Below are 19,894 nucleotides of genomic sequence, written 5' to 3'. Positions count from 1 at the left end.
GTTGATGAGGAGGTGCTATTCAGTTCAGTTCAGTTGCTCAGTCATATCCGACTCTGTGACTCCATGAACCACAGCATGCCAGGCCTCCCTGTCCATCACCAACTCCCGGACTCCACCCAAACCCATGTCCATCAAGTCGGTGATGCCATCCAACCATCTCATCCTCTATCGTCCCCTTCTCCTCCTGCCCTCAATCTTTCCCAGCATCAGGGTCTTTTCCAATGAGTCAGCTCTTCGCAACAGGTGGCCAAAGTATTGGAGTTTCAGCTTCAACATCAGTCCTTCCAATGAACACCCAGGACTGATCTCCTTTACGATGGGCTGGTTGGATCTCCTTGCAGTCCAAGGGACTCTCAAGAGTCTTCTCCAACACCACAGTTCAAAAGCATCAATTCTTCTGCACTCAGCTTTCTTTATAGTCCAAATCTCACATCCATACATGACCATTGGAAAAACCATAGCCTTGACTAGATGGACCTTTGTTGGCAAAGTAATGTCTCTGCTTTTTAATATGCTGTCCATATTCCACTCCCATTAAAGGAGGCTGATAGGGGGCGGTCCTAAGATGGCAGAGGAATAGGACAGGGAGACCACTTTCTCCCCTACAAATTCATCAAAAGAACATTTAAACGCTGAGTAAAATCCACAAAACAACTTCTGAATGCTGGCAGAGGACATCAGGCACCCAGAAAAGCAGCCCATTGTCTTCAAAAGGAGGTAGGAAAAATATAAAAGACAAAAAAAGAAACAAAAGAGGTAGGGACGGAGCTCCGTCCGGGGAAGGGAGTCTTAAAAAGAGAGAGGTTTCCAAACACCAGGAAACACTCTCACTGCTGAGTCTGTGCGGAGCCTTGGAAGCACAGAGAGCAACATAATAGGGAGGAAAAATAAGTAAATAATTAAAACCCACAGATTACGAGCCCAATGGTAACTCCCCCAGCGGAGAAGCACCGCAGACGCCTGCGCTCGCCACAAGCAAGCGGGGGCTGGGCAGGGAGGCGCGGGCTGCATTGCTTAGAGTAAGGATCGGACCTGAATGCCCCCGAGGGTAATCAGAGAGAACTAATTTGGGCTAGCAAACCAGACTGTGGGATAGCTACCACGAGAAAAGCCCTAAGACACTGCCAGGCCCGCGCACAGAACAAAGGGCGGAACAGAGCTGGCTGGCTGCAGACCATCCCCCTCTGGTGACGGGCAGCCAGAGCCAGAAGAGGGCAATCGCAGCCCCAGAGAGACATTATCTACCAAACTGCAAGCAGGCTTCTTTGCTTACTAAGACTCCTTGGGGTTCTGGACAGTCATCTGCCTGAGAAGGTGCGCCAATTGTACACCCAGAAAACCGAGCGGCAGGGACAGGAGAGGCGATAAGTCACAGTGACTGTGCTCGCCAAACACCTCATCACCCGAGCTGCTCAGAGCTGGGAAGGGCACAAAACACAGGCCCAATGGAGTCTGCGCCTCTGAGGACTACCCTAGTGCCTGAACCTGAGCAGCTTAGACCTGGGAGGTGCATTCAGCCCAGGGCCAGCCTCAGACGGTTCCCGGAGGAGCAACCTAGAGCCTGAGCTGTGTGGGAAGGGAGGGTGCACGCGCTGCCAGCGGGGGCAGGCCCAGTGTGGCTGAGACACTACGAGCACACGCCAGTGTTATTTGTTTGCAGCTTCCTTCCCTCCCCACAGCGTGACTGAACAAGTGAGCCTAAAAAAGTGTCCACCACCGCCCCCTTGTGTCAGGGCGGAAATCAGACACTGAAGAGACCGGCAAACAGAAACTAAAACTTAGGGAACCGCCTTGGAAGTGACAGGCGCAATAGATTAAAACCCTGTAGTTAGTACCGACTCCATAGGAAGGGGCCTATAGATCTTGAGAAATATAAGCCGGACCAAGAAACTATCCAAAAATGAACTGACCCCACACTGCTGACAACATCAGGGAAAGTCCTAGATATATTTTTACTATTTTTATGATCATTCTTTTCTTTTCTTTTTTCTTTTTTAACTTTTTTTTTAAATTTTAAGTCCTCTTTACTCCTTTAATTTTCATTTTTATAACCATTACTTTTCAAAAAAAACAAGACTATTTTTTAAAGCAAACTTCATATCAGATCAGTCACTCGGTCATGTTCGACTCTTTGAGACCCCATGAATCGCAGCACACCAGGCCTCCCTGTCCATCACCAACTCCTGAAGTTCACTCAGACTCACGTCCATCAAGTCGGTGATGCCATCCAGCCATCTCATCCTCTGTCGTCCCCTTCTCCTCCTGCCCCCAATCCCTCACAGCATCAGAGTCTTTTCCAATGAGTCAACTCTTCGCATTAGGTGGCCAAAGTACTGGAGTTTCAGCTTTAGCATCATTCCCTCCAAAGAAATCCCAGGGCTGATCTCCTTCAGAATGGACTGGTTGGATCTCCTTGCAGTCCAAGGGACTCTCAAGAGTCTTCTCCAACACCACAGTTCAAAAGCATCAATTCTTCAGTGCTCAGCCTTCTTCGCAGTCCAACTCTTACATCCATACATGACCATTGGAAAAACCATAGCCTTGACTAGATGGACCTTTGTTGGCAAAGTAATGTCTCTGCTTTTGAATATGCTATCTAGGTTGGTCATAACTTTCCTTCCAAGGAGTAAGCGTCTTTTAATTTCATGGCTGCAGTCACCATCGGCAGTGATTTTGGAGCCCAGGAAAATAAAGTTTGACACTGTTTCCACTGTTTCTCCATCTATTTCCCATGAAGTGATGGGACCGGATGCCATGATCTTCCTTTTCTGAATGTTGAGCTTTAAGCCAACTTTTTCACTCTCCACTTTCACTTTCATCAAGAGGCTTTTGAGTTCCTCTTCCCTTTCTGCCATAAGGGTGCTGTCATCTGTATATCTGAGGTTATTGATATTTCTCCTGGCAACCTTGATTCCAGCTTGTGTTTCTTCCAGTCCAGCATTTCTCATGATGTACTCTGCATATAAGTTAAATAAGCAGGGTGACAATATACAGCCTTGACGTACTCCTTTTCCTATTTGGAACCAGTCTGTTTTTCCATGCCCAGTTCTAACTGTTGCTTCCTGACCTGCATATGGGTTTCTCAAGAGGCAGGTCAGGTGGTCTGGTATTCCCATCTCTTTCAGAATTTTCCACAGTTTATTGTGATCCACCCAGTCAAAGACTTTGGCATAGTCAATAAAGCAGAAATAGATGTTTTTCTGGAACTCTCTTGCTTTTTCCATGATCCAGCAGATGTTGGCAATTTGATCTCTGGTTCCTCTGCCTTTTCTAAAACCAGTTTGAGCATCAGGAAGTTCACGGTTCACTTATATAAAACTTCATATATATATATATTTTTAAATAACTTTTGTGACTTTTTTTTTCTTCTTCTTTTCTTTAATATTGTATTTTTGAAAATCTAACCTCTACTCTAGAATTTTAATATTTGCTTTTTGGTATTTGTTATCAATTTTGTACCATTAAGAACCCAATCTTCAGTACCTATTTTTACTTGGGAGCAGGATTACTGGCTTGACTACTCTCTCCCCCTTTGGACTCTCCTCTCTCTCCACTAGGTCTCCTCTGCCTCCTCCCTCCCCCTTCTCTTCTCTACCCAACTCTCTGAATCTCTGTGTATTCCAGACGGTGGAGGACACTTAGGGAACTGATTATGGGCTGGATCTGTCTCTTTCCTTTTTATTCCCCCCTTTTATCCTCCTGGCCACCTATGTCTCCTTCCTCCCTCTTCTCTTCTCTGTATAACTCCATGAACATCTCTGAGTGGTCCAGACTGTGGAGTGCACATAAGGAAGTGATTACTGGCTAGCTTGCTCTCTCCTCTTTTGATTCTACCTCATCTCATTCAGGTCACCTCTAACTCCCTCCTCCCTCTTCTCTTCTCCATGTAACTCTGTGAACCTCTCTGGGTGTCCCTCACTGTGGAGAAACTTTTCATCTTTAACCTAGATGTTTTATCAATGGTGCTGTATAGAAGGAGAAGTCTTGAGACTACTGTAAAAATAAGACTGAAAACCAGAAGCAGGAGGCTTAAGTCCAAATCCTGAGAACATCATAGGACACCTGACTCCAGGGAACATTAAGCGATAGGAGCTCATCAAACGCCTCCATACCTACACTGAAACTAAGCACCACCCAAGGGCCAACAAGTTCCAGAGCAAGACATACCACCCAAATTCTCCAGCAACACAGGAACACAGCCCTGAAGTTACTCCAGGCTGCCCGAAGTTACTCCAAATCCATTGACATCTCAAAACTCATTACTAGACACTTCATTGCACTCCAGAAAGAAGAAATACAGCTCCACCCACCAGAACACTGACACAAGCTTCCCTAACCAAGAAACCTTGACAAGCCACTGATACAACCCCACCCACAGCGAGGAAACTCCATAATAAAGAGAACTCCACAAACTGCCAGAATACAGAAAGGACACCCCAAACTCAGCAATATAAACAAGATGAAGAGACAGAGGAATACCCAGCAGGTAAAGGAACAGGATAAATGGCCACCAAACCAAACCAAAGAGGAAGAGATAGGGTATCTACCTCATAAAGAATTCCGACTAATGATAGTGAAATTGATCCAAGATCTTGAAATAAAAATGGAATCACAGATAAATAGCCTGGAGGCAAGGATTGAGAAAATGCAAGAAAGGTTTAACAAGGACCTAGAAGAAATAAAAAAGAGTCAATATATAATGAATAATGCAATAAATGAGATCAAAAACACTCTGGAGGCAATAAATAGTAGAATAACGGAGACAGAAGATAGGATTAGTGAAATATAAGATAGAATGGTAGAAATAAATGAATCAGAGAGGAAAAAAGAGAAACGAATTAAAAGAAATGAGGACAATCTTAGAGACCTCCAGGACAATTATTAAAGGCCACAACATTCGAATCATAGGAGTCCCAGAAGAAGAAGACAAAAAGAAAGACCATGAGAAAATACTTGAGGCGATAATAGTTGAAAACTTCCCTAAAATGGGGAAGGAAATAATCACCCAAGTCCAAGAAACCCAGAGAGTCCCAAACAGGATAAACCCATGGCGAAACACCCCAAGACACATATTAATCAAATTAACAAAGGTCAAACACAAAGAACAAATATTAAAAGCAGCAAGGGAAAAACAACAAATAACACAAAAGGGGATTACCATAAGGATAACAGCTGATCTCTCAATAGAAACTCTCCAAGCCAGGAGGGAATGGCAAGACATACTTAAAGTGATGAAAGAAAATAACCTACAGCCCAGATTACTGTACCCAGCAAGGATGTCATTCAAATATTAAGGAGAAATCAAAAGCTTTACAGACAAGCAAAAGCTGAGAGAATTCAGCACCACCAAACCAGCTCTCCAACAAATGCTAAAGGATATTCTCTAGAAAGGAGACACAAAAACGGTGTATAAACTCAAACCCAAAACAATAAAGTAAATGGCAACGGGATCATACTTATCAGTAATTACCTTAAACGTAAATGGGTTGAATGCCCCAACCAAAAGACAAAGACTGGCTGAATGGATACAAAAACAAGACCCCTATATATTGTCTACAAGAGACCCACCTCAAAACAGGGGACACATACAGACTGAAAGTGAAAGGCTGGAAAAAGATATTCCATGCAAATAGAGATCAAAGGAAAGCAGGAGTAGCAATACTCATATCAGATAAAATAGACTTTAAAACGAAGGCTGTAAAAAGAGTCAAAGAAAGACACTACATAATGATCAAAGGATCAATCCAAGAAGAAGATATAACAATTATAAATATATATGCACCCAACATAGGAGCACCGCAATATGTAAGACAAATGCTAACAAGTATGAAAGGGGAAATTAACAATAACACAATAATAGTGGGAGACTTTAATACCCCACTCACACCTATGGATAGATCAACTAAACAGAAAATTAACAAGGAAACACAAACTTTAAATGATACAATAGACCAGTTAGACCTAATTGATATCTATAGGACATTTCACCCCAAAACAATGAATTTCACCTTTTTCTCAAGTGCACATGGAACCTTCTCCAGGATAGATCACATCCTGGGCCATAAATCTAGCCTTGGTAAATTCAAAAAAATTGAAATCATTCCAAGCATCTTTTCTGACCACAATGCAGTAAGATTTGATCTCAATTACAGGACAAAAAATATTAAAAATTCCAACATATGGAGGCTGAACAACACGCTGCTGAATAACCAACAAATCACAGAAGAAATCAAAAAAGAAATCAAAATATGCATAGAAACGAATGAAAATGAAAACACAACAACCCAAAACCTATGGGACACAGTAAAAGCAGTGCTAAGGGGAAAGTTCATAGCAATACAGGCATACCTCAAGCAATACAGGCATACCTCAAGAAACTAACTCTACACCTAAAGCAACTAGAAAAGGAAGAAATGAAGAACCCCAGGGTTAGTAGAAGGAACGAAATCTTAAAAATTAGGGCAGAAATAAATGCAAAAAAAAAAAAAAAAGAGAGAGACCATAGCAAAAATCAACAAAGCCAAAAGCTGGTTCTTTGAAAGGATAAATAAAATTGACAAACCATTAGCCAGACTCATCAAGAAACAAAGGGAGAAAAATCAAATCAATAAAATTAGAAATGAAAATGGAGAGATCACACAGACAACACAGAAATACAAAGGATCATAAGAGACTACTATCAGCAATTATATGCCAATAAAATGGACAACGTGGAAGAAATGGACAAATTCTTAGAAAAGTACAACTTTCCAAAACTGAACCAGGAAGAAATAGAAAATCTTAACAGACCCATCACAAGCACAGAAACTGAAACTGTACTCAGAAATCTTCCAGCAAATAAAAGCCAAGGTCCAGATGGCCTCACAGCTGAATTCTACCAAAAATTTAGAGAAGAGCTGACACCTATCCTATTCAAACTCTTCCAGAAAATCGCAGAGGAAGGTAAACTTCCAAACTCATTCTATGAGGCCACCATCACCCTAATACCAAAACCTGACAAAGATGCCACACACAAAAAAAGAAAACTACAGGCCAATATCACTCATGAACATAGATTCAAAAATCCTTAATAAAATTCTAGCAATCAGAATCCAACAACACATTAAAAAGGTCATATACCATGATCAAGTGGACTTTATCCCAGGGATGCAAGGATTCTTCAATATCCACAAATCAATCAATGTAATACACCACATTAACAAATTGAAAAATAAAAGCCAGATGATTATCTCAATAGATGCAAATAAAGCCTTTGATAAAATTCAACATCCATTTATGATAAAAAAGGAATAGAAGGAACATACCTCAACATAATAAAAGCTATATATGACAAACCCACAGCAAACATTATCCTCAATGGTGAAAAATTGAAAGCATTTCCCCTAAAGTCAAGAACAAGACAAGGGTGCCCACTCTCACCACTACTATTCAACATCTTTTTGGAAGTTTTGGCCACAGCAATCAGAGCAGAAAAAGAAATAAAAGGAATCCAAATTGGAAAAGAAGAAGTAAAACTCTCACTGTTTGCAGATGACATGATCCTCTACATAGAAAACCCTGAAGACTCCACCAGAAAATTACTAGAGCTAATCAATGAATATAGTAAAGTTGCAGGATATAAAATCAACACACAGAAATCCCTTGCATTCCTATACACTAACAATGAGAAAACAGAAAGAGAAATTAAGGAAACAATTCCATTCACCATTGCAACAAAAAGAATAAAATACTTAGGAATATATCTACCTAAAGAAACTAAAGACCTATATATAGAAAACTATAAAACACTGATGAAAGAAATCAAAGAGGACACTAATAGATGGAAAAATATACCATGTTCATGGATCGGAAGCATCAATATAGTGAAAATGAGTATACTACCCAAAGCAATCTATAGATTCAATGCAATCCCTATCAAGCTACCAACAGTATTCTTCACAGAGCTAGAACAAATAATTTCACAATTTGTATGGAAATACAAAAAACCTCAAATAGCCAAAGCAATCTTGAGAAAGAAGAATGGAACTGGAGGAATCAATCTGCCTGACTTCAGGCTCTACTACAAAGCCACAGTCATCAAGACAGTATGGTACTGGCACAAAGACAGAAATATAGATCAATGGAACAAAATAGAAAGCCCAGAGATAAACCCACGCACCTATGGACACCTTATCTTTGACAAAGGAGGCAAGAATATACAATGGAGAAAAGACAATCTCTTTAACAAGTGGTGCTGGGAAAACTGTTCAACCACTTGTAAAAGAATGAAACTAGAACACTTTCTAACACCATACACAAAAATAAACTCAAAATGGATTAAAGATCTAAACATAAGACCAGAAACTATAAAACTCTTAGAGGAGAACATAGGCAAAACACTCTCCAACATACATCACAGCAGGATCCTCTATGACCCACCTCCCAGAATATTGGAAATAAAAGCAAAAATAAACAAATGGGACCTAATTAAACTTAAAAGCTTCTGCACAACAAAAGAAACTATAAGCAAGGTGAAAAGACAGCCTTCAGAATGGGAGAAAATAATAGCAAATGAAGCAACTGACAAACAGCTAATCTCAAAAATATACAAGCAACTCCTACAGCTCAATTCCAGAAAAATAAATGACCCAATCAAAAAATGGGCCAAAGAACTAAATAGACATTTCTCCAAAGAAGACATACAGATGGCTAACAAACACATGAAAAGATGCTCAACATCACTCATTATCAGAGAAATACAAATCAAAACCACAATGAGGTACCATTTCACGCCAGTCAGAATGGCTGAGACCCAAAAGTCTACAAGCAATAAATGCTGGAAAGGATGTGGAGAAAAGGGAGCCCCCTTCACTGTTGGTGGGAATGCAAACTAGTACAGCCACCATGAAGAACAGTGTGGAGATTCCTTAAAAAACTGGAAATTGAACTGCCATATGACCCAGCAATCCCACTGCTGGGCATACACACCGAGGAAACCAGAATTGAAAGAGACACGTGTACCCCAATGTTCATCTCAGCACTGTTTATAATAGCCAGGACATGGAAGCAACCTAGATGTCCATCAGCAGATGAATGGATAAGAAAGCTGTGGCACATATACACAATGGAGTATTACTCAGCCATTAAAAAGAATACATGTGAATCAGTTCTAATGAGGTGGATGAAATTGGAGCCTATTATACAGAGTGAAGTAAGCCAGAAAGAAACACCAATACAGTATACTAATGCATATATATGGAATTTAGAAAGATGGTAACAACAACCCTGTATGCAAGACAGCAAAAGAGACACTGATGTATAGAACAGTCTTATGGACTCTGTGGGGGGGGGGGGGCGATGATTTGGGAGAATGGCATTGAAACATGTATAATATCATATAAGAAATGAATCGCCAGTCCATGTTCGATGCAGGATACAGGAGGCTTGGGGCTGGTGCACTGGGATGACCCAGAGGGATGGTATGGGGAGGGAGGTGGGAGGGGGGTTCAGGATGGGAACACATGTACACCCGTGGCAGATGCATGTTGATGTATGGCAAAACCAATACAATATTGTAAAGTAAAAAAAATGAATAAATAAAGGAGGCTGACACCAACTTCATTTGGTTGTTAAGTGAGAAAATACATGGAAAGTAGTCAACACAGGCCCTGACATATTAGTGAATCCCCATGAACATGAGCCTCCCCTCACCATTCTGTCCCTTTCAACACCCTCATTCTCCCTCTTCCTTGCCCTTGATGAAAGTCAACAAGCTGTTCTTAGGGCCATGGCTTATATCAGCTCTAACCCTCATTGTCTGAGGGTGGGGGCCACTGAAGTAGAGTTTACTCTTCTTAGAAGTACCTTCTAGTTTGCAAAGTAGACTTCTATATTGGTTTTTATTTCAAAAAGTTTTGGGGCTTCCATGATAGCTCAGTTGGTAAAGAATCCACCTGCAATGCAGGAGACCTGGGTTCGATCCATGGGTGGGAAGATCCCCTAGAGAAGGGAAAGGCTACCCACTTCAATACTCTGGCCTGGAGAACCCCATAGACCCTATAGTCCATGGGGTCACAAAGAGTAGGACATGACTGAGTGACTTTCACTGAAGAAGTTTTATGCAGAATTATCTGAGCCCTTCTAACTCAGGGTAAAATTTTTTACTTAAAGTTGGGGCATAGCTGCAAAGAGCAGCCTCCCTGGTAGTGCAGGCAGCCTGTTGCCCGTACAGGTTGCCCTAAGAAAACTTGGAGACAACCCCTTCCAGTGGACATTCCTGACTGGCGTGCTATCCCCAGTCTATGCTCCAGACAAGTGTGTGCCTTTGGGAAACCCCAGGGTGCAGTGGCCAGGATCAACATTGGCCAAGTTGTAATGTCCATCCACACCAAGCTGCAGAGCAAGGAGCATGTGATTGAGGCCCTTCACAGGGCCAAGTTCAAGTTCCCTGGGTACCAGAAGATCTCAATCTCCAAGCAGTGGAGCTGAATGCTGATGAATTTGAAAACATGGTGGCAGAAAAGCAGCTCATCCCATTGACTGTGGGGTCAATGCCTAATCCTGGCCCTCTGGACCGATGGCGGGCCCTACACTCATGAGAGCTTGGCATTGGCCCCTCCTTACTCATGCCCACCAATAAATTCTACTTTCCTATCAATAAATAAATTAAGCTGGAGAAAGCTCTACTGTGAGTTTGAATTCTACTTTCATGCTTTCTTGCCTGGAAGCACATATGTATCTGGATGTTACAGTAACCTGCCAGCAGAGATCAGTCCAAGGAGAGAACTAGCGTCCCCCTATTTTGTTGGTGGTGGTGTTTAGTTGATAAGTTGGAGGCTACAAATCTTAGGCTTTCCTGAGTTGCTCTCTTAGAGAAGAATTCAGGCCCCAGACTCATTCTGTGCTCTGGCTTTCCTGTGACCTAAAGCCTGGAAGCCTTTCACCTCTGGCTGGTCAAATGGAGAAAGAAAGAAAGACAGAAAAAGTGATGTCATGGAGGCGTGATGGGGGGTGAATTTTTAGGGGCCGGGCCTGGAAACAGTGCCTGGGACTTCTGCCTACTTTCCTCCGTCCAGAACGTAGTCACAAGGACCTCACCAAACAGCAAGGAAAGCAGAGAAGAGATTTGAGCTGTGGCCCAGAAAGGAAAGGAAAGGAATATAATAACCACGGGCTTCCCAGGTGGCACTAGTGGTAAAGAACTAGCCTGCCAGTGCAGGAAATGTGCATTCGATCCCTGGGTCAGGAAGATCCCCTGGAGAAGGGCATGGCAACCCACTCCAGCATTTTTGCCTGGAGAATCCCATGGACAGAAGAGCTTGACGGCTACAGTCCCTAGGGTTGCAAACAGTCCGACACCACTGAAGCAACTTAGCACCCAAGCACACATGATAACCACATAGCAAACGCTGCCTGACCATCTTTTATTACAGATAGTTTTGTCCAGGGTTTTTTTTTTTTTTTTTCATTGTAATTAGTAGTTGTTATATTAGAATTTCACCAATAATTAATAAAATTCAAGGATTGGGAACCAAGGAAATTATCTTCCTTTTAAGATCCCATGGAAGAATAGAGACTATCTTCAGTGGCATCTTTCCACAGCCCTACGAAGATATACAAGCCAACAGTGACATCACCCACAACACACCCAGGGCAGCATAGAGCCTCCCTCTCATATCAGGAGAGAAGACTCTCCCTCCTCATCCCTTCTCCCTTTTCCACCTTCCAGGACTTCATTACAGACTCAATGGACATGAGTTTGACCAAGCTCTGGGAGACGGTGATGCACAGGGAAGCCTCACGTGCTGCAGCCCATGGGGTCGCAAAGAGTCGGACACAACTAAGAGACTAAACAACAGCAAAGGACCGTGTGGTCTCCTCAGTGTTTTTGCTACCCACCTACTCCTCAAACTCAGCCTTGGACATCAGACTTAGTCAGGCCAGATGTTGGTGTTGGGACAATGGAGATAGGAAGAACACTAGACTTCCTATTTCCTTACTTTTATTACCTAAGGCATCGTGTGTTACCTTCTGGCTCAGAGAAGTTGAAGGATGTACAGAAGGTGAGGGGAAGAAAAACAACTCCCCAACCTTGCTGACAGGTTCTGCTCTGCACAAGCAGTTATAGTCAGGAAGGCTTTTTCTAATGGACCACAAACTAAAGAACAGGGAAGGAGCCCCTGAAGGTCCAGTGGTACAGACTTCAGGGGGCTCAGTTTTGATCCCAGCTCAGAGAATCAAGATCCCACAAGTCTTGCAACAAAGCCAAAAATTACTCTTAAAAACTTCAATTAAAAAATAGTGAGCCACAGCTCATAAAGAGCTATCTAAATTTAGGTTACTAGGTTTATCTCCTTACGTTGCTCCCAAGCCTTTTGTAAACTCTTGCTGAATGTATACATTACTTGTGTGTGCTGGGGTGGAGGGTGTGCATGAAAATATTTAGTGTAAATTTGGCACTAGGTACTAATCTTAAAGATGCACCTATTCATCAACCCAGCAGTTTCCAGAAAATTGTCTTACAGATGCCACATATGTGCAAAAAAGTTGTTCTTCACTATTTTTATTGAAGCAGTTTTGGTAATAGGAAAAGACTGGAAACAACGCAAGTGCTTGGAAACTGGCTAAATGATTTATGGTAGAGCTATGCAGTGGTCATTACAGAAAAGAATGAGGGACTTCTTTTTATAATGAAGGTTGCCCAGTGGATAAGAGTCCAATTGCCAATGCAGGGATCACAGGTTCAATCCCTGGTCTGGGAGGATTCCACAGGCCTCAGAGCAGCTAAGCCCGTGCATCACAATTCCTGAGCCAGAGCTCTGCAACAAGAGAAGCCACCACAATGAGAAACCCGCACACTGCCAGCTAAAGAGTAGCCCCATGGCCGAAACCAGAGAAAACCAGAGTGCAGCAATAAAGACCCAGCACAGCAAAAAAATAAATAAATAAAGTATTTAAAAGGGAGAGAGAAAAGAATGAGGAACTCTGTATGCTGGAGTAGTTCTAAGACACAGCCGGAGGCAGAGTCACTCGTGGTGGTGTGTGCCGTGTTCTATCAAGCGTTGGTGAAAGGGGAAGAGGGAAACCATATCCTGTATTTGTCTCAGCCTAGAAGATGCAGAGAAACCAGTTACACAGGTTGTCTCGGGGAGACAGGGCTGGGGGGCTGGGGTCATAGACCAAAGAAGAAGACTTTGTAGCCTCTCCTTGTACAATCTGCTCAGGAAAATTCAAGTTGGTAATAAATAAACAAAATGTTTTCATCTTCAGTCAGCAGTGCCATGGGATACTAGGAGAAGAGATCCTATTCCTTCTTTGAGTAAAAGCCTCCAAGAGCAGGCGGCATCCGTGAAGCCAGGGTGACTCAGGTATCACAGGGGGGAAGAGCCGAGGCGCCAGGGTCTACACTTCCTCCAGTCCCGCATGCAGAGTCCCTTCCAAAGGTGCCAACCTAGAAGAATTCAGGTTTTCTTTTACCAAGAAAGGTGGCATTTTCTTTCACGGGTCATCGGACTCTGTTTTCATAGTTTCTTTAGTTTGGCTGAAACTCAGGAAAGTAAACAGCAAAAACAAGTGAACCATAAAGTTAAGCCTACGTCATTGGGGTGTGAACTAAGATCATTAAATCTGGGTCATGTGAGATCTAAATATTAATGTAGAACTTCAATGATGCTGTAAAATTGTGCCAAAAGTAGACTAACCCACAATAATAACAGAGCAAACAGCTGCTGCTGCTGCTGCTAAGTCGCTTCAGTCGTGTCCAACTCTGTGCAACCCCATAGATGGCAGCCCACCAGGCTCCCCCATCCCTGGGATTCTCCAGGCAAGAACACTGGAGTGGGTTGCCATTTCCTTCTCTAATAGAGCAAACAGCACGACTGACAAATCTGAAAAAGGACTCAACCCTTCCAACTGGTATTTACACGAGCACATACTCATCTTTGGGCTTCCCTGGTGGCTCAGACAGTAAAGAATCCACCTGCAATGCAGGAAACCTAGGTTTGATCCCTGGGTTGAGAAGATCCCCTGGAGAAGGGAATGGCAATCCACTCTGGTATTCTTGCCTGGCGAATGCCCATGGACAGAGGAGGAGCCTGGCTGGCTACAGTTCCTGGGGTCGCAAGAGTCAGACATGACTGATCGACTAAGCATAGCACATACCCATCTTTAATGACAAGGAGAGAAATCGTGTTACAGATACTTAATGCATCAGGGCTCAGTGAATCTGGGGAGAAAGCAGATGGCTTGTGTAGACCTGAGAGCATTTTAGTATTAGACAAATGAACCACAATTAGATGGGCGTGGTTAAGGCACAGCCTGTTGCATGCTTAATTGTCAGCAGGGGATCCTTCAGATGTTTGTCCTCTTTGCTCTTCAGGAGTTCGTGCAAATGTGGTGCAAGCTGAAGGGCAAGAGCCAGGGGCATTGAGCACAGCTAAGAAGAGAGAGAATTCACTATATTACCAGAGATGGGCTTCCCTCGTGGCTCAGTGGTAAAGAATCCTCTTGTCAATGCAGGAGACGTGGGTTTGATCCCTGAGTCAGGAAGATCCCATGGAAAAGGAAATGGCAACCCACTCCAATATTCTTGCCTGGGAAACCCATGGACAGAGGAGCCTGGTGGGCTACAGTCCATGGGGTTGCAAAAAGACATGACTGAGCAACTAAACAACAACCAGCAATGGAGGAGCCCAGTCTGTGCCTGAGGGAGAGGAAAATCCTCCTTCCCCCATCTCCCCCTTTATTGTGCCCAGTGTGGAAGCAGGGTTGTTGCCAAAAAAAAAAAAAAAAAAAAAAGAAGAAAAAAAAAAAACAAAACAAGAAAAGCTTCATTGATCTACATGAGTTATCACTGATCTTCAAATGTCATGAGATGCATGGAAGAAAGAAGACCGGGGGCAGGATGGGTGACTGAGGAGGAAGAGGAAAAAGTCTGAGCAGAAAGGGAAGGAGATTGGAGTGACTACAGAACTTTAAAGATGAACGATAGCTACAGAGAGTGGTAGGAAATCTGAATGTATTTGTGACTGTGCACCCTCCACCTCTTCTGTAGCCTCATAAAAAAAAAAACAGAATGAAAACATCAGTTATTACTCCTCAGGGCTTTATGGAGTTGGATTTATGTTCTTTTCTGTGTATGGTGCTGGGCTGACATGGGTTTTGAGTTGGAAGCAAGAAAGCTTCATGTTTGAGGGGGTTGAATTATTCAAACTGAAACTTATTTCAACTTATTGAAACAAATTGAAACTTACTGAATTATTCAAATTGAAAATGAACCCAGGACACTTTTCAGTATATTTGATGTCTGAGGTACTTGACACCAGCATTTACTTACCAATGGTCATCAGAGGCTTTACAGACCCTTGAGTTGCCAGGTTTGTGTTCTTTATTTTATAAAAGGGGCCACATGGCCATGGTCTTCTATAGTGGAGTCAACTCATACTCAGGGAATGAAGTTGCAAAATGCATGCATAAAGCAAAAGTGAAGTATACTCAAAATTTCCATTTAAAATACTGGAATTCAGGACTTCCCTGACTGTCCAGTGGTTAAGAACCCATCTTGCAATGCAGAATACCCGGATTCAATCCCTGGTCCAGGAACTAAGATCCCACATGCCACTGGGCAATGAAGCCCGTGCACCACAACAAAAGATCCCACACACCATAACTAAGACTGAACGCAACCAAATAAATAAAATTTAAAAAAAAAAAAAAAACTAAATTTCACCCCTGAAGTCCATTACTGGTGAATTGTATACCAAAGTTCAGCCCAGTCAGGAGTTTTTCATCATTGAACACACAGCCCTTCATTGATTATTTAACCAGCATCAACCACACGCAGTGATGTAGGACAAAAATAGTCCTCACCTTGAGAGAGTCATTTCCTAGGCAGGTTGATAGGGAGTCTAGGGGTCCCCAAGGAGAGAGGGGTCTGGAATTCTCAAGGAGGAAGAAAGGACAAACTTTTTTTCTTTCTCCACGTTCCTTAGGATTATATAACAATAATGTATCCTGCCTAAGGACAGTCTTTGGATTCAACCTTCTGTTATCTTAAAATGTTAATTATGGGAGTAGACCTGGTCTTTACAAGGATGTATCTTGCCTGAGGACAGTGTTATTTTAAAATGAAAATTATGGGAGTAGGTCTGATGAGGTCTTTACAACCTCCAGACATTCTTTGGATTATATAACCTCATTGTTAACACTAGCAAGCGGGTACTCTTTCTGCCCGCTTCTGATTCCTATGTCAGAAGCTTTCTCTATCTCCTTTATACTTTAATAAAACTTTATTACACAAAAGCTCTGAGCGATCAAGCCTCATCTCTGGCCCCGGATTGAATTCTCCTCCTCCGGGGGCCAAGAATCCCGGTGTCTTCGCGTCATTCAACAGCAACCTTTCAACCTTCATGTAAATTATGTTCTAGGTGATGCATGCTAAGTCACTTCAGTCATGTCCGATTCTGTGTGACCCTTGGACTGTAGTATGTCAGGCTCTTCTGTCCATGGAATTCTCCAGGCAAGAGTACTGGAATGGGTTGTCATGCCCTCCTCCAGGGAATCTTCCTGACCCAGAGATCGAACTTGAGTCTCCTATGTCGCCTGCACTGGCAGGCAAGTTCTTTACTACTAGTGCCATCTGGGAAGCCCAAAAGAGTCCTCACTTTCGTGTGAATTATGTTCTAAGTGACGAGGCAGAAAATAATGACACGAGCAAGAAAATAAAACGACATCACACAGAAAAATATGCTGTGGAACCAAATAAAACAGGAAATGAGAGGAGGCAGTGCTGAAACAAGAATTATAGTTTTGTGTAGCTTGATCAGGAGAGGCTCATTCAGATGGTGACATTTCAGTAAAGATCGAAAGGGAGGAAGGAAGGCAGCATGTGAGCCAGCAGCTCCGGGGTGGGTGGCAGGAGGGGGAGTGCATTTCAGACCAGAGAGCTTGAGTGTGAAGCTCATGTGTGGAAGCAGCTGGGACAGGAAGACCCAGAAAGGAGGTCGGGACAGCTGGTGGCCAGCGTGGAGTGAGGATAGAGATGATGCCAGATCCCTGAGACCTCAGAGGCCAGTACATAAGATCGGCAGGTACTCTGAGTGAGTTAGGAAGTAGCTGAAGAGTTCTGAGCAGAAGAGTAATACGAGGGAACCCAGGTTTCCTAGAGGAGGGCATGGCAACCCACTCCAGTATTCTTGCCTGGAGAATCCCATGGACAGAGGAGTCTGGTGGGCTACAGTCTGTGGGGTCACAAAGAGTCAGACACGACTAAGCGACTGAGCACACAGGCAGGTTTCTCAAGCATCACTGTGGGGACTTCCCTGGAGGCCCAGTGGTTAAGAATCTGCCTTGCAACACAGGGGACATGGGTTCAATTCTTGGTCAGGGAATTAGGATCCTACATGCCACTGAGCAACTAAGTCCATGCGCTCTGGAGCCTACAGATCCCAAGTGCCACAACTAAGACCTGACACGGCCAAATAAATAAATAAATATGTCTTTTTTTTTTTTTTTAATCTGTATCAACCTAGAGGGGTGGGATGGAAGGGAGATGGGAGGGAGGTTCAAAAGGGAGGGGATATATGTATACCTATGGCTGATTCATGTTGAGGTTTGACAGAAAACAACAAAATTCTGTAAAACAATTATCCTTCAATTAAAAAATAAATTTTTTAAAAATAAAAAAAAGAATCACAATAGATAGAGGAATGGATAAAGATGTGGAACATATATAAAATGTAATATTACTCAGCCATGAAAAAGAATGAAATTATGCCATTTGCAGCAACATAGATGGACCTAGAGATGATCATACTAAGTGAAGTAAGTCCCACAAAGATAAATATCATATGATATCACTTATATGTAGAATCTAAAAAAAAAAGTGATACAAGAAAATCACTCTGGCTCCTTTGTTAAGGAAGAGACTCTTGGAGGAGCAACAGTAGGAACAGGTGGTGGATAAGGAGACTGTTGCAATACTCCTGGTGAGAGACAGGGTGACTTTGACCACAGAAAGGGTGGCAAGAGTGGTGAGAAGTGACTGGATTCTGTGGGTACCAGTCAGATGAATTAGTTATTAGAGGTCTTTTCAGTGGAGGGATCAAACTCTCATCCTGGGATTTTTTTCATCATTACAGTTTTTTTGTTTGTTTTTGCTGATACTATGTGGTTGAAATAGAAAAGTTAAATGCTCAATGATGACATCGACCTGAATTTCCCTTTTACCTGGCTATTTGTTCACCTCTCTAAGGACTGGGCTTCTATGCTCACATTCAGAGTTACTCTCTCAATATTATCTTACTTATGAGCAGGTTACAATCTCTGAGCATCTGTTTCCTCATTTGCAAAATATGGGGTAGCAATAATAGTCGTGTATGCAACAGGATGGATGCGCTGATTAAATGAGATGTGTATCACTGCTCAGTCCAGCGACTTTGCAGGTACCCAGCAAATGTCAACTCCCTCCCCATGTTTGTGCCTTTGTACACTGACTTCTTTATCATAATTAGGAGGTAAAAGACTTCACTTTACATCTTGGAAAATTAAGGTAACAAGAACTCTATTGCTAATTAAAATTCATGTCTTTGGAACTAGTTGAAGATTTAGGATTTTTTACAATTAAAGAAAGCTTCCACAAAATAATTCATCTACAGTCTTCACAAACTAAAGGTCATGAAAGAGGAGCCTGGTGGGCTACAGTCCGTAGGGTCACAAAGGGTCGGACACGACTGAAGCAACTTGGCACTCACATATGCAAGGCAAAGACTGAGGAAGAGACTAAAGGATACTAAGAAGACATTAACGATGGCATATGTCACATGTGATTCTGGATTAGATCCCAGGCCCCCCAGTTTTTTTTCATTTGCCATAACAAAGGATAGTAGGACAATTGGCAACATTTTAACAAAGTCTGTTGGTGTGACGATTACACAGTATTATTTAAGAAAATGGTCCTGTTTTTAGAAAATATATATTAAAGTATTGGGCTAGCCAAAAAGTTTGTTCATGTTTTCCTATAAGATGTTATGGACATTTTGACCAACTCAATATTGATGGACTGTAGCCCACCAGGTTCCTCTGTCCATGGGGATTCTCCAGGCAACAATACTGAAGTGGGTGGCCATGCCCTCCTCCAGGGATTCTTCCCAACCCAGGGATTAAACCTGCATCTCTTAAGTCTCCAGGATTGACAGGCAGGTTCTTTACCACTACTGCCACGTGGGAAGTCCATATTTAGGGATTAGAGGCAACACACCTGCAATTTAATCTCATGTAGTTAGAAGTGTCGGAGAAGGCAATGGCACCCCACTCCAGTACTCTTGCCTGGAGAATCCCATGGACGGAGGAGCCTGGTAGGCTGCAGTCCATGGAGTCACTAAGAGTCGGACATGACTGAGCGATTTCGCTTTCACTTTTCACTTTCATGCATTGGAGAAGGAAATGGCAACCCACTCCAGTGTTCTTGCCTGGAGAATCCCAGGGACGGGGGAGCCTGATGGCTGCAGTCTATGGGGTCGCACAGAGTCGGACACGACTGAAGTGACTTAGCATAGCATAGCATAGTTAGAAGAGTATATGTGTGTGTGCACATACACACCTACTTGCACACACACATACACAAAGCAGAGAAAGAGAGTGAAAATACAAATGTGTAAAATGTTAACACGTGGGCCATCTGTGTGAAGGATATACAGGAATTCTTTGTATAATAGTTGAAGTTTTCATTTAAGACAGAATATTTCAAAACAAAAACTTGGTAAAACAGAAATTTTCTATTACAAAAGGGAAAGTAAATGACTATTATGTCATAACAATACAGGAACTCCTACAGAGGGAAAAAAAAGTCAAAATTAACAGCCAGACTTTGGAAGGGAAACACGTTAAAATGACCCAAGGCAGAGACCTGGCAAGGTTC

General features: G+C 42.6%; 1 pseudogene; it reads left to right on the top strand.

Annotated features, from left to right (window-relative positions):
* Positions 1-10,112: 10,112 nt before the first annotated feature.
* On the top strand, positions 10,113-10,238 carry LOC112579276 (annotated as a pseudogene).
* The last annotated feature ends 9,656 nt before the right edge of the window (positions 10,239-19,894 follow it).

This window comes from Bubalus bubalis, chromosome 15 (assembly GCF_019923935.1).
Source record: "Bubalus bubalis isolate 160015118507 breed Murrah chromosome 15, NDDB_SH_1, whole genome shotgun sequence".
Taxonomy (NCBI): domain Eukaryota; kingdom Metazoa; phylum Chordata; class Mammalia; order Artiodactyla; family Bovidae; genus Bubalus; species Bubalus bubalis.
This window is presented reverse-complemented; position numbering and strand designations above follow the sequence as displayed.